At 38.4% G+C, this 15,647-nt stretch overlaps 1 pseudogene; it reads left to right on the top strand.

The window, feature by feature from the left end:
* The first annotated feature begins 612 nt into the window (after nucleotides 1-612).
* LOC140523044 (protein DBF4 homolog A-like) lies at nucleotides 613-2,965 on the top strand (annotated as a pseudogene).
* Nucleotides 2,966-15,647: the final 12,682 nt, after the last annotated feature.

The following is a 15,647-nucleotide window of genomic DNA, read 5'->3' as shown; positions in this document are numbered from 1 at the left end:
ATTTCTCTTGCTGAAAATCCAAAATCAGTATATGTGTCTGTGTATATGTGTATACAAATGTATGTATGTATGTATGTATGTGAGTGTGGGTATATATATGTATATTTCAGAAGAAATACTTTTCTTCCTTCCAGCTATGATGAAGGCTTATTCAAGACTCCAGATCCAGTAAATATGAGCAAAAAAAATTATTAGTTGAAGAAGTTATTATTGAATGTGAATACATTCATCCCTTCAAATAGTATACTATCATATGCTTTATCCTAGGGAGTGAAATTTCTTCATATTGATGATATGAAATACCATGTTAAACAAAAGAGAAAAAAGAATTGCTTATGATCAGGAAATCAAGCCCATCAATAAGAGAGGTGGGGAAAAACTCAAAAAGCCCTTTGTAAAAATAGAAAATTTATTGTTGTTCAATCATTTTTTGTTGTGTCCAACTCTTCATGACCCCAGTGTGGATTTTCTTGGCAGAGATACTGGAATGGTTTTGCCATTTCTTTCTCCAGTTCATTTTATGGGTGAGGAAACTGAGGCAAACAGGTTTAAGTAACTTGACCAGAGTCACACAACTAGTAAGTGTCTGACGCCAGATACAAGCCACCATAACAAAACCTTCAATACCTTCAGCTGTCCTGTATACCTCGAATAAACTATTCCTTTCCTAAGTCCAGTAGTCTTTTAAAGAAGACATCTAGTCTGCAGAAGCAAATATGTGCTAAAAAACAAAAAAATAAGAACAGAATTAGATTGTGAATCAAGTTCAGTCAAGTTTAAAAGAAAACAAAATGAGGACTGTGTGAGCACTACTCACAAAAACACATCTTCTAAGTGAAAAACACAGAAACTTTGCATAGTATACTGATCATCAAGTTGTTAATGATTTCATATCCAAATTAGTTTATGACTTTATGAATGTCAAAAGCAATACACCCAAAAGAGTAAAATGCAGTATTGGATCTTTTGCCCTCATTATTGGAAATATTTGGAAAAAGAGTGAACCAGAAAAACCATTGGAATTGCACCATGTCTCCATGAATGGCTTTTGGGGACAAGTATAAGTGATAAAACAGAATTTCCAGTGTGTGGGATGGCTCAGGTCCCTACATAAATCAATTACTCAGAGGCCTCTCAAAGTGATGACAGAAAAGAGTTTTATTCGATTCTCGAGAATCTGGACAATCCCACAGCAGTTCACCTGGAGTAGGAAAGCCGAAGATAAAAATCAGGACAGTGATTTATAAACCCTAACGCAAGTCCCTCCTCCCCCCCACTGACCATTATCCTCATTAGCTGAGGATATGGTCTTACATTCTAGACACGAGATCTAACCAATCCCTTTGAAATGAAGACATCGAGGAATTACGCAAGTTTTGTCCAATCATTGAGACCCCAGTACACCACACAGTTTTATACCTTATATGGAACTATTCTATTCCAAAAACACTGCAGCCCCGAGCCTCCAGGCCCCACCTCACCCTTGGGAGAAAACCACAATCTGAGGAGTCTTCACCAAGTCTATCCCACTCAATCCCTCCTCTTATTTTATCAGCCTGAAGACTTCTCACGGATGTTTTAACCAAAGTTCTGTAACATAATCTCACACTGTCTATTAATCTCCTCATCCCAATCAGGATCATTCATGTCTCTTGTCTCCACAGGTACCCAACCTTCCTTTTTTAATATCATCAGTCGAATGGCTCCTTCAGTCCTTTCTTCTACTCTAACAAGTTTTAGTAAAGAATTTCTAACTATTTTAGTAATTAGTGAAATCAAACAAGGTAGACAAATAGGAAGTAATACAATACCACTAATTGCTATAAGGCCAAACCACAGTAACTTCTTCCACCAGCTCCCCTCAAACCAGGACCACCAGGATGTATTGAAAGGGGAGCCCCAAGTTTGTATGGGAACATGAGCAACCTTCCTGATATTCTTGGTGATCTCTTTCACTATCCTTCCATTATCATCAATTTTTAAGCAACATGTAGCTAAATTGAGCTTCCCACAAATTCCTCCTTCTTCTGCAAGTAAATAATCTAAGATTAATCTATGTTGCAGTACTGCTTCCCTAGTTTGTGTGGCTTGATCAGCCAGTAAGTCCAAAGCCTTTGCTGTTTGATTGGTTATAATTTCAACTACTGCTTGAAGTCTGATTAGTCTGTTTAATAGATATATAGGGGTTCTATAACCCCAGCTCCCATCTTGAGCCCAAGTTGCAGGCCCATACTCTCTGATTATCCTCTCAGGAGGCCAAGTATTGCCCCACCCATTTGCATTTCCAGTCTGAGTGAGGGAGGTGTCGATGTTCCTCTTTCTTTTTGCTAGATCATCATATAGAGGAACCCCTGGATGCTGTTTCCCTGATTCATTCTTTCTACTTTGCCTGAGGAAGGAGAATGCCAGGGAGTGTGAAACTCCCAAGTAATCTCCAGTGCTTTTATTAATGACTGCAAAACCTTGGCAGTAAAGTGAGTGCCTTGGTCCGAATCTATCCTCTCCACCATGCCATACCGTGGAATTATCTGTTCCAATAATATCTTACTAACTGAGGAGGCAGTAGCTCGTGATAAGGGAAAGGCTTCTACCCATGAGGTCAGGTGATCTACTATGACTAGCAGGTATTTGAGACTGCCCACTGATGGTGGTTCGGTGAAGTCCACCTGAATGCTTTGGAAGGGTCTGTATCCCAGGGGCCTGCCCCCTTTGGGGGGGGTGGCGTTGAGCAGTCTTATTCGTCCTTCGACAAATCAGACAACCCTCCACCAATTGTCTGGCCAGTGTGTATAAGCCCGGTGACACAAACTTGGTCAATACAGCATCACACAGGTTTTGGACATCCCAATGACTACCTTGATGTAGGTATTGCAAGACTCGTCTCATCCCTGCCTTGGTCAGTACCTCACGGCCATCCGGGAGAAACCAGCGCCCTCCTTCTGTCTCCTTGGCTCCCAAGTCTTGAGCCTTTTTCTTCTCTTCCTGAGTATAGGATGGGGAGGGGAGATTGGGAGGCAAAGTAGGAATTAATACCAACATTGCAGTCTGTCCAGGTTCCTTTTCCCCAGCCTTCCTCGCTTCCTCATCAGCAAGGCGATTACCTCTAGCCTCAAAGGTATTCCCTATTTGATGTCCTTTCACATGCACAATAGCAATTGCTTTGGGCAACAGTAAACTACTCAATACTTTAGTCAGTAGGGTGGTATGAGCTAGTTCCTTTCCCTTACTATTTACCATTCCTCTTTCTTCCCAAATTTTTCCAAAAACATGTGCTACTCCCCAAACATACTTAGAGTCTGTATATATAGATCCTTCTTTCCCTTCTAATAATTTTAAAGCTTGATGCAAAGCATACAGTTCACAAGTTTGTGCTGACCAAGTCTTAGGTAAGCTACTAGCTTGTACTAGAGAACTTCTATCTCCATCTATTATGGCATACCCATTCTGTCTCTTTCCTTCTATCACCCGGGAGGACCCATCTATAAACCAATTCACTCCCTCAAACAAAGGGGATTCTTGTAAATCCTCCCGCACTTTTGTCTGATAATCAGTTATATCCAAACAGCAGTGTTCCAAATTTACAGGCTCCTCGGGTGAGGCTGACAGAAAACTAGCTGGATTAAGGTTATGGTCTTGGGACAGTATTAAATCATCCTTTTCTAATAATATGGCCTCATACTTTAAAATTCTTGAATCTGTCAGCCATCTCCCAGCTCTCTGATTTAAGATAGATCGCACCTGATGAGGTACACTCACAATCAAACAGCCTCCAAAAGTGATTTTTCTACTTTCTTCTACTAGGAGGGCAGTGGCTGCCACAGCCTGTATGCAAGTTGGCCATCCTTTTCCAAATTCTGTGTGTTCTCACACACGCTTCAAATGGAGCTTTAATACTGACAAAGTGTGTCTCCAAGCATGAAGCTTGAGAGTTATTAACTAATAGCAATAATTATAAATGAAAGTAAACAACTTTAAAATTTTAAATGCAATAACCTTCCATAACTTTGTCTACTGGCTTCCCAATCATGCTAAACATTTTCTGAATTGGTATGGGGGAATAGATAGTTCAAGGTTCAACTTACCCATATTCCTCCCCTCCTCTTATTTTTCCTTTTTCCATACCTAAATCCAATCAATAAATACCTCTTCACATTCTTTCCCTTATGAATCCTTCCCTTCATCTATCTTCCTTTTTATATGAATATGGGAAGAAAGCAAAGTTGACTGACGCATTAGCAAATTACAGGGGGGCAGTCCCCTTGTCATAAGTACAGATACAGAGATTTAAATTAATGAACTGTCCATTTAGAGGTTCCATCTCATACAGCAGTCTGGGGAGAAATATCATCTTATGCAATTTTCTGATCTGGATGCTCCTTCAAACAGTTGTCAGCACAGCATCTCAGCATCTTCTTTTCTTTATCTTCTTGTAGAAATCCAGATGTCCACTCTCCTACAGAATTGAACTTAATACCATCTTAGATTACCAATCCTATCATTCTTACAAAAATCGAAATTGAAACTTTGACAAATTATCATTTTTTTTTTAAAGAAAAATAAGAAATTCACATTAAAATGCAGCTTCTACATTTCACAGCAAGTCATTATTCATTCCCTCATTAGGAAGATGAGATTTCACTAAGGAGTCAACACCAGGCTCCAGTACTTATATAAATACAATAAATAATCATTCTTAACACAGTGCATATCACATCATAAAACAATTCCAACTTCTGATCATGTGATGCTTCTTTTAAAGCATTTACAATATAGTCTACAAACCATTTTTCATTTAGCATTAACCAACTAGGACAAAATAATAACTATGCATACTAGCCTCACAAGCCCTTAACCTAATCATCTCCACACCATTACTAAGAATTAGAGGACCCTAACTTATTGTTGTTGGTCTAAAGTCCTAAACCTGTTAGCTCAATGTTAGACTTAACCTCAGATGTTCCCCTACCAACAATCTATTATTCAACAGATCTGGTATTATTACTTACAAAACTTCTGATTTTAGGAATTTGCCACTAAGAGTAGGGACATTGCAGGGAAACATCTCCCTTACTTCACGTCAGTTCCAGGCAGGAGTAGGTTGTCAACTGGCATTCAGCAAGGCTTCAAGTCTGCCAGGTGTCAGTGGGGAAATTGAGTCAGGAAAATCCTACCTCAGCCCAGACTGAACAGTCGCTCTCCCGACCTTCCCATGAGATCACCTTTTTGCAGTTCATACCAGCATCTCACAGGCTTATTGGCATCATGGATCACTGGCTCAGACCACCTCTCTTGCTATCCACACCTGGAGTTAGACTCAGAAGAACAGTCAGTTAATAGTCCCACAAAAATCTTAAAATAGCAAGCTCCAATAATCAGTTTCAGACATGACTAATTTCACATTGGCCAAGGAACATCTTTTGAAGCAGGTCTAAGTAGCCTACATGCCTTTCTATACATGTTCTAGTTCCTGATTGAATAACAATCATAAGTCATTGCTCTAATAGATTTATATCTGTTTCCCAAACTACTTTATCCCTTTCTAACCCTGCTCAATCTAAAAGAATGAGCTACACATGTGATAAGTTCAAACACTAACTTGAATTTTTATGTTCATGTAATGAATTCAAATCAAAACAATCATTTAACTTTCAATGCCAAATATTACCAGAGGCTACCTACCTCTAAGAAAATTAGACTGAAATTCTTTCCCCAAACTGAAGATGCCTCTGATTTAGTCTCAGTAATTAATTCAGTTAATTGTTTTAATACTAATTGCTTTTACATCATTTTGTAACCTGTAAAGATCTCACTCCAAGTTGGGACCTTTGTCCATTACCCCAAAAAGTTTTAGTCCCATTTGTCTAAAGGCCTTGGAAAACCTCACCTTGAAAACTCCTTGGTTTTTCCACGTGAACCGGCTCTCCTAAGGTCCACTCTTATCACTATACCCAAGTCTATTCTACTTCCCACTCTTAATTCTATCAGTCCAAATCTCCAGTTTACTGGCCACTCCCATCAAGACCATTCCTGGAGCTCCCAGACCACCTGCCCCCCCCCCCCCCCTTTTTATAAGGGATTCCTTTCCTTGAATCCCCCTGTAAATAAAATACAATTACAGCTAACTTTGAATCCCAATTTTGTTCTGTGTAACAATGATACAATATCTATTTATTCTCATTAGATTTAGAAAGAATGTCCCCAGGGATTTTATTTACTTCTTAGATCTTAAATTTGCCCTAAAGAGCCAATCACTGAAGATCATTTCTTATACATTTTCAAATTCTCACCAAAGCAAGTTCTGTATACAATCTTCTCAGCTTCTGGGTCTGTACTTGTTACTAGCCTGAGGACTGCTTCTTTCCCACATATTCACACAGTGTACCAGCTTTAGGTTTTAGCATTAGAATTACTAATGGCAAACATAATTTTTTATAAGTGGTAACAAATTGTTTTAGCTATGAACCCGAACAATAAATTTCAGATGACATCAATTGTATTTTCATATCCTATTAGAGAAACTAAATTCTTCCCACTTTTGTAACTTACAAATACGAATTGGATAGGTAGGCCTTTCAAAAACCCATACGAAAGATTTTACAAAGTATTTCTTAATACAGCAAATATTTCTTCTCTTATGAACAGTTTACAATTTATCACAATCCCCTTGAAACTAATTGACAGAAATCACAAGACCTAAACCCACAGCCTTTTCATATTTGCCCATAAACTTTCTTTTACAAAAATAACTTTAGAGTAAATGCTTGATTCATGGCAAAAACAATTTTAGCTAAAATTTCCTTTTCAACAACAGAAATCAACTTTTAACATAATACATGCTCAGATGAAATAGGCTTGAAAATCACACCTATATATATATATACCCGTACATTTTTAAAGCATTCTCATTTTCTTAATAAGAATGCTACAACAAGAAAACTCTTACAAAAAAACAATTCATAACAACTCTTTTTAACCAATTCACAAACTAGCTTAACAATGCAAATTCTAATACAATATTTAGATGGATTACCTAAAAATTTAAACTTATTTAAGTTTACTTAAAACTTAAAAGAAGCCATTAACCTATTCAGCTCTTTTTAAGTTTCAAATTATCAAATTTCTATTACATCTTTTTAAAACCCCAATCTATTAGATTAATGTTGCATCTAACAAATACCTATCCTTTTGTTAATGGAGCTAACATTTTTGGCAGAAATGCTGCTGGGTGTCTCTGCCCTCCTCTTATTTGTGCCAGGATTCCCAAGGCCACCCCTTTCTGGCCCTCCCACCCTGCAAAGAAAAAGAAAAACCTAAACTTATTATCTTTTTACTTTAAATACATTGTCTGGCATCAAATATATTGACCTAATTAAACCTAAATCCAAAACTCTCAGCTCTAAGTTGCTTACTTGAGATTTTTTTTTTACTTTCTAATCTTCTGCTTACTTCCACCAAACTTTAATAAATTCTAACCTATCTGAAGCATTAAATTAAGAATGACACATTTCACCTATTCACAATTCCAAATAGACCAGAATGAATTCACTTAACTTTCTGTTATTTCCCATTACACTAAAATTTCTTCTTTTGGGTGAGGCAGGAAATGGTTAATTGGTTGCTAGTATGCCTCTTAGGTCTGAGGGAAAAAGAATTTTTTTTTTTTTCTCTCCCTCCTTGTCCCTCCACCCCTCTGAAACTAGTCTGGAGGGGTTGAAGAAAGGGAGTAACAGGAATTTCAAGGACAGTTCAGCTCAGCCTTTCTGCTCCTGCTGGCTGGCTGGCTAAATTTACAACCTTATCAGATAAAAACAGAGACACACAGACTTTCATTCACACAGAAATACCAACACAACATATACAGACAAAACATTTAACAGAATAGAATAGGACATATAGGTTTAAATTTTTGTCACACCCAGTCCTCGGAGGAACCATATTTGGGCCAGATTGTGCCTCCTCCTCCTCCAATGTCTTTTCACCCCATATGAAACAACAGTACTTAATCATCTTCTTCTACATTCTTTTCTCTATAATTTTGGTAATTCATGCCAATTTTGTAATCGGTTTCCCAAGGGACTATTTACCGGTATTTCTTCCTGACTCCACTCCGAAGCTCTATTCCTGGACTGCTTTTGTCCCATTTTGGTCGAGGGTTGTCGCCAACACCTCCGAGTCTGAGACTCAACGAATTATGCTAGCTCCCTTGCTAGCTTCTCCTGCTGGCTCCTTTGGTCGAGGGTCGTCGCCAACACCTCCGAGTCTGAGACTCAACGAATTATGCTAGCTCCCTTGCTAGCTTCTCCTGCTGGCTCCTTTGGTCGAGGGTCGTCGCCAACACCTCCGAGTCTGAGACTCAACGAATTATGCTAGCTCCCTTGCTAGCTTCTCTTGCCAGCTCTCAGGTGAGGGTCGCCCGTCACCAACAGTCACCCAGCAAACGTTTTTGGGGGGGCCCTTCACCCTGGGGTCCCGCAGTCCACTAATTTGGTTGGGAGTCGTCACCTTCTCCCCGAGTCTATCTAAGACTCAACGAATTGACCCCCAGACCCCCCCCGCGCTTACCGCTGGGTTGTATACGCGTACAAGTTGCCTGACTGCAAACTTCAACACCAACCGGTTGGCATTTTTACACACTTCACAGCTTCGGAGTCTTTGGAGTCCTTATCTCTATTCTTTTCTGTCTTCACTGAGTTCCTCTGCTTCAGGTCGTTACCTTGCAGAGAGGGAGGCCCAGCAGCTCCTTTCAAGGACAATGGGGAAATCTCCCCACGGGCGCCCAAGTCCTTGGACTGAGCTGTCAGCCGTCTCTCAGAAAGGTCACAGATCCCGGTACGTGCCCCCAAACTGTGTGGGATGGCTCAGGTCCCTACATAAATCAATTACTCAGAGGCCTCTCAAAGTGATGACAGAAAAGAGTTTTATTCGATTCTCGAGAATCTGGACAATCCCACAGCAGTTCACCTGGAGTAGGAAAGCCGAAGATAAAAATCAGGACAGTGATTTATAAACCCTAACGCAAGTCCCTCCTCCCCCCCACTGACCATTATCCTCATTAGCTGAGGATATGGTCTTACATTCTAGACACGAGATCTAACCAATCCCTTTGAAATGAAGACATCGAGGAATTACGCAAGTTTTGTCCAATCATTGAGACCCCAGTACACCACACAGTTTTATACCTTATATGGAACTATTCTATTCCAAAAACACTGCAGCCCCGAGCCTCCAGGCCCCACCTCACCCTTGGGAGAAAACCACAATCTGAGGAGTCTTCACCAAGTCTATCCCACTCACCAGTATCAATAAAGTATACAAAAGGCTGCCTTCGGTTCAGAGTCCATATGTTCTTTTGCTTCATGTAGTCTGCGTCCTTACAATTCAACAAATAAACTCAGAGAACATTTGGATTTTGTGTGTGTGTGTGTGTGTGTGTGTGTGTGTGTGTGTGTGTATGTGTATGATATACTAAATCTAGTGGAGAAGGATTTGGTGCAACTACTTCTGAATAACAATACACAAGGATATATCCCAGAAGTTTCTAAATATCAAGGAATTGTAAATGAAAAAACCCAGTTCTTAGACTTGCCCATGAATTGGATTAGATTTTAAGTGATCAGCCACACAGCCACCCAGGATCTTTAAGAAGGCAAGGGCTAAGGATTTGGTGGCTGTCCCAAGGATACATTCTGGCTGGCTGATCAGAGAAAGCTACTGTCTGTATATTCTAGAGATAGTCATTCAAGTTTCTGATCTTGATGAAATGTGGTGGAGGGCCTGCGTCACCATGTGGCTGGGTGAAAGCGGTGAAGAAGAAAGATACATGGGAAGGTGGGAGAAGATAGGGCAACTCCATGTATTGATCTGAGGGTCAGGGTATTTAAAGACAGAAACTGTAAGTCTATGTGACATTCTACTCATCTCTGGTCCTAGTAATTTGGCCAGTTTTATTGTCTTAAAGAATGTTAGCCTAGAGGGAGTCTATTTTACATATTCCTTGTATTCTGTAATTCTCTTGTTGATCTCACAGAGATGGGGGCCTGGAGAGCCATTCTGGATGATAATGAGCACAGTCTCAAAGAACGGGTTTCCCTGAAGTTCCATCCTGAACTTGCCAACAGCACTCCATCTTAGCCTTCAACAATGAAACACATAAAAATGGGTCTCAGCTATAAAAAAATCAGATAGTATACTTTTTTCCATATACACATATGAAGAAAGGAGGCACTAATTCACATTTATGGTTCTCATCTTACAGTCATTACTAATTTACTACAACAAACTAAAGTTCAAAAAGATAGTTATCAGTCTTACTAGTAAAGAACCTAAGGAAGTTGAAGTTCAAAGTACAGATGGCTTATCTTCAGGAAAGCCACACCAAAAAGTGAAAATAGTACTTTTGTTATTTCAGTCTTGTCTGACTCTTCATGACCTCATTTGGGGTTTTCTAGGCAAAAATACTACAGTGGTTTGCCATTTCCTTCTCCAGCTCATTTTATAGATAAGGAAACTGTGTGCCCTAGGTCACACTGCTAGTAAGTGTCTGAGGCTGGATTTGAACTCAGGAAAATAAATCTTCCTGGGCCCAGCACTACATTAGGAAGAAACAAAAAAAGAAGATAGAAGAAAAATGTAGAATTATATTGAAAGAACAAAACAGAATTTCCTACTATAGAATAAGGAAACAATGTTTGTAGTTCACCAATATAGTCTTCAGTGGAATTATTTCAAACTAGTGAAGAAAATTCTGAGTTTTGAGGTTTTACAAGCTATTCTGAAAACAGTGGTTCTCATGATATGTTAAACATTTGTAAAGAAGAAAATGGGAATGGTGTGTTGTCCATGTTTCTTTCTTCTCCCTCAAACTCCATATTTACTAGGTTTCAGAGAGCTTTTTAAAAAATTGTATTTTTCACAAATGGTAAGAATTATATTCCTGAAAAAAATGTAAAAATTATTTCTTTATTATTTGTGTGGCAACCATACATTTTAATAATCGAGTATATATGTATATATGTATGTATATATTAAGATAAAGATGGCTGTTAGACTTTTCTTAAGAATCAAGTTGTTCTTCAGGCGTTTTTCAGTCATGAAACCTATTTGGGGTTTTCTTGGCAAAGATTCTGGAGTGGTTTGCCATTTGCTTCTCCAGTTCATTTTACAGAGGAAGGAACTGAGGCAAACCAGATTAGGTGACTTACCCAGGGTCATACAGGAAGTAAGTATCTGAGGTTGGATGTGAACTCAAGAAGATGAATCTTCCTGACTTCAAGATTTTCACTCAATCCACAGTACCACCTCACTACCCCAAGAACTGAATACTGTTATATAAATAAATATAACTAAAATTACAGTGACTACTGCATCTTGCATAGTGTATCCATAATTTCTCAGAATGAGCAGTTAAATATTAACTCATGCTATAAGGAAGATGAGATCACTGGAATATTCAAGAATGTTATAGAATTCACATAAAAACCTAGTGTCTCAAATTCAGGCATTATAGTTAAACCTACTTAAATACTAGCGGCATTATAATATGTACCACTGGAAGCTGCTTATCATGATAAAAGAAAATATTTACAAATTATAATGTTCAAATGATTAAATTCTGCTTTAGGAGCTGTACTTGATACCTGTTACCAATGTTCTAGGGCATGTCATATTCGTTCAGACTTTGATCTTAAAGAACTGAATATTTATAACGATAAAAAAGCTTCAATTCTTTTTTAAAAAAAGCTATATGCCATGAGCTTATAAACTCCTTGAGGACAGGGACTGTCTTTTGCCCCTTTTTGTATCCTCTTCACTTAATTCAGTGCCTGATAACAGTAGATTCTTAATAAATGTTTATTGATGTGCAAGCAGTACCAGATGTTTCTCATAGTATTCAGAAAACACATAATTTGCTGGGTTTACAACAGGTCAGCCATTGGCCTTGGGACCAGTATGTTGAGTTTAACATGAGGTAAAATAAACATTCTAATCTATGTCATTGGCCCTGGGGAATCAAGATAGAGTGTCTTCTATTTTTTTCTTTTGGGTGTCTTTACACACAAACTATGGCGAAGGAAGGCAAAATATGATGATTAGATGTGATTGCACTTTTAATACTAAAATGGAGCTTTATGCTAACGTAGTGTTACTCACGTTTAGAAAGGGAATATATAGCGCTCTCCTCCTTTGAAACATTTTCATGTACAGCTTGGTGACACAGTGGTTAGAGTCCTGGGTCTGGAGACAGAAAGATCTGAGTTCACCACCAGCCCCAGATACTTCCTACCTGTTTGAACTCGGACAAGTCAATTAACTTCTCTCTGTCTCTGTTTGCTCTAATGTAAAGTGGGGTTATTAATGGCATCCACCTCCCAGGGTTATTGTGAAGATTAAGTGAAAGAATATTTATAAAGCATTTAGCACAATGCTTGGCACGTGGGAAGCACTAGGTAAATGTTAGTATATAGTAGGCATAATAAATATATTTTATTTTATAAATTTTTATAATTTAATTTAATATATACTTAATTTAATTTTATATTTTAATATAAATAGTATATTTTGATATACTAATATAAATAGTATAATTTAAGAAATACTTATTCTATTCTATTTTGTTCTGTTCCAAAGCATCCACTTGTAACAGAGCCATATACAAAAAATCAGCACTCAGAGTCCTTGTGACAAGTTAGGGGAGTAACTGGATGATCTAAATAAATGTTCATTTACTAACTGTTACTTGCCTTATAATGGCTGATTATTCAAATGAAGATCTGTGGGACAAGAAAAACTAAAGTTCAAAGGACATAGCAATTAAATTGGGGAAATTTAGAAGGGAAACCCAGGATGGTATGCCTAGGTCAGGGGATCTGGGGAGCAAGGTCCAATTCAGGTCTGTGGTTGCCACATGGTAGAGGGGTAAAGATCCAAATGGTATGAAAGCAGTGTTCATCTTGAAGCTCTTTTTCCTTGGTGGTAATGGTGACAGTGGTTCAGGCCAGGAGGTAGAGCTGTCCTGTTCCAGAAGTGAATAGGCAGGAAATGTACAGGATAGAAGAGACCGAGGTGGCAGGCATCCCTAGGAAAATGTTCTTATGCAGTATAATGTTTGGGTCCATGTCCAGTATTTTCACAGTGGATGACCATGATGATTGGTAAAAGGACCTGGGATGGACTTGTCTAGTGCTACTAGAAGGTACTTTTCTCACTGATGAGCCCTGTTGGTGGTGCCAAGTGGCTGAAGCAGAACTTCTGATCAAACAATACATTTCATTAACACCTGCCTATAGCAGTCTTATCTGATGATTGGAGATCTGTTGGTTTGGGGTGCCATATGGTGTTAGACCTTGCTTTTCTGTTCACAGTGCTCAAAATTAATGTGAAAGCAATAAGGTGAGAATCACTCTGCTTACATGCAGTTGCAGTTTAATTCTTAGTTATGTTATTTTCAAGAACTGGAATATTACAATCCATTTATAATGGGTGACAGCATGAGGAAAGTGCTTTAAGGCAAAACAATGCTAATGACCAATAGCAATGCAAAATCAGTAGTCACCATAATTTAAAAGAATATCCAGAATTGATAACCAATAATCAATAGTCAATTATTAATAACAAAAACACAATAATCCTAAATAAATATCCAATAACTGCCCATTTGGTCATATATGTAACTCCATTACACATTTGGGAAAAACAAACCCAGTTCTCTTAAAATGACTTTCTAAAATTAAAGGCTGTCTCCTCTTCTTGCAAAACATATTTCAGTGATGCAGTGGATATGATGGGGGATAGGACCTGGACCCGTAAGGGACCCTGGACTTTCCCACATGGCATCTTGCCAGAGGAATCTGGCCCATCCCTAGATACTCAATAGTTCTTTCAATAGCCCTTTCACTGTGACCCCCCAGATCTCGCTCACACCACTTAACCCCTTTCATTGTCTGCACTTAGAACACCCCAGGCTATTTACCACTCCTTAATCCCATCCAGATCTTCTCACAGTCTTTTCTCCCATATAAGTATCAATCTTACCCCCATTAAGGTGCAGAATCACTTAGACTCTCACCTGCTTCTATTGGCAATCACAATAAACTACTTTGACTGGAAGCTTGAGTGGTTGAATTCTTTCAAGGCAGACCCCCATCCTGTACCCTTACCTTTCGGGGTTTCCAGAACCCCAAACCACAACACTGGATGTGGGAGTCAAGAAGACTGGAATTTAAAACAATTTGTTAACTGTATGACCTTGGGCAAGTCACTTAACTATTGTGCAGCAGTTTTTTTAATTCTAAAAATGGGAATAATAATAGCACTGACCTCGCAGGGTTGTTGTGGGGATAAAATAAATTAATATTTGTAAAGTGCTTTGTAAAACTTAAAGCACTATTTAAACATTATATTATTATTATTATTCCCCCAAAACTTGAGTCTTTGGAAACTTCTGAACAAATTAACTTCTGTTATTCTTTTTTCTTACATTCTTTTAACAAAGAACATATAAACAAAACAGGGAGCTGACTTTGCTTGAGAACTTCTCTACTAAGGAAACAGTATGGCTGTTGTTATTTTTGTTACAGTAAAATTAAAGTCCTAGCAAATTTCTCCCAGAAATCTTTGCCTGCTTTTAGCTTTTGGTTGGATCTGACTTTCAATCAGGGAGTGGATTGTGAAGTATGTGGGATCTTGTGGAGGAGTCAGATTGTGAGTTTAGGGAAAACATCTCCCCATAAAAAAATAACCTTAGAGGTCAAAGAAACAGCTATATGGTTGTACAAATAGAGATCTTTGGGTTAGCAAGGATAGGATGATGAGCCTTACTGATTTTATCTTCAGGGAGGCAGGTCTCCATTATCTTAGAGACATCCTGCTACACCAGGATATTCTGAGAAGACTAACCTCAGAAAAATGCTTTACCCCACTGGAACAAACCTGATTATTGACCATTGACCCTAACATTAACATGTTCTAACCCCAAAGTTATTCTTCTCCAAATCATTATCTTAGAGATTTCCTGCTCCACCTCGATATTCTGATAAGACTAATTACAGAGTAATGCTTTATTTCACTGGAACAACACACACACACACACACACACACACACACACACACACACACACACACACACACACACACACACACACACACCATTCCTTTGGTCTGTGCTTTCCAATCTACCTGACAATTGCCCATCAGTTGATGCTAATTAAGTTTTTTTTTTTGTCTTCTAACCTTGCCTCCAGATTTATTGACCTCCAATTAAATCCACCTGTGAAGCAATTCCTTCCTTTAATTGAGCCAGGCAATGGGCACAGTCAACTCAGCTGGTTTCTTCAAGATAAGGAGAGTATATGTGGGCACACAGGCATGCATACATATACACACACACATTCCTTTTCACTATAAAGAATAATATCAATCATACTGGAGTTACCTAATGGGTATTTTGATGACATATTTATGGAAGTTTATTCAAGATTTTTAGATTTTGGTCCAGTTTCTGGAAATTAATATTACATTTCTCTACATATGTTGCCAATTATTCTAGCCTTTTCAATCAATAAAAACTCTCCAGCTGGACTAGATATGCTGTCCGTGTATAACTAATCAACTTTAAAAGGTTCTTTCCTAATATTAATATTCAGATTTAT

The sequence above is a fragment of the Notamacropus eugenii genome, chromosome 2 (assembly GCF_028372415.1).
Source record: "Notamacropus eugenii isolate mMacEug1 chromosome 2, mMacEug1.pri_v2, whole genome shotgun sequence".
Taxonomy (NCBI): domain Eukaryota; kingdom Metazoa; phylum Chordata; class Mammalia; order Diprotodontia; family Macropodidae; genus Notamacropus; species Notamacropus eugenii.
The sequence above is the reverse complement of the archived record's forward strand: the minus strand, read 5'-3'. Positions and strand labels throughout refer to the sequence as shown.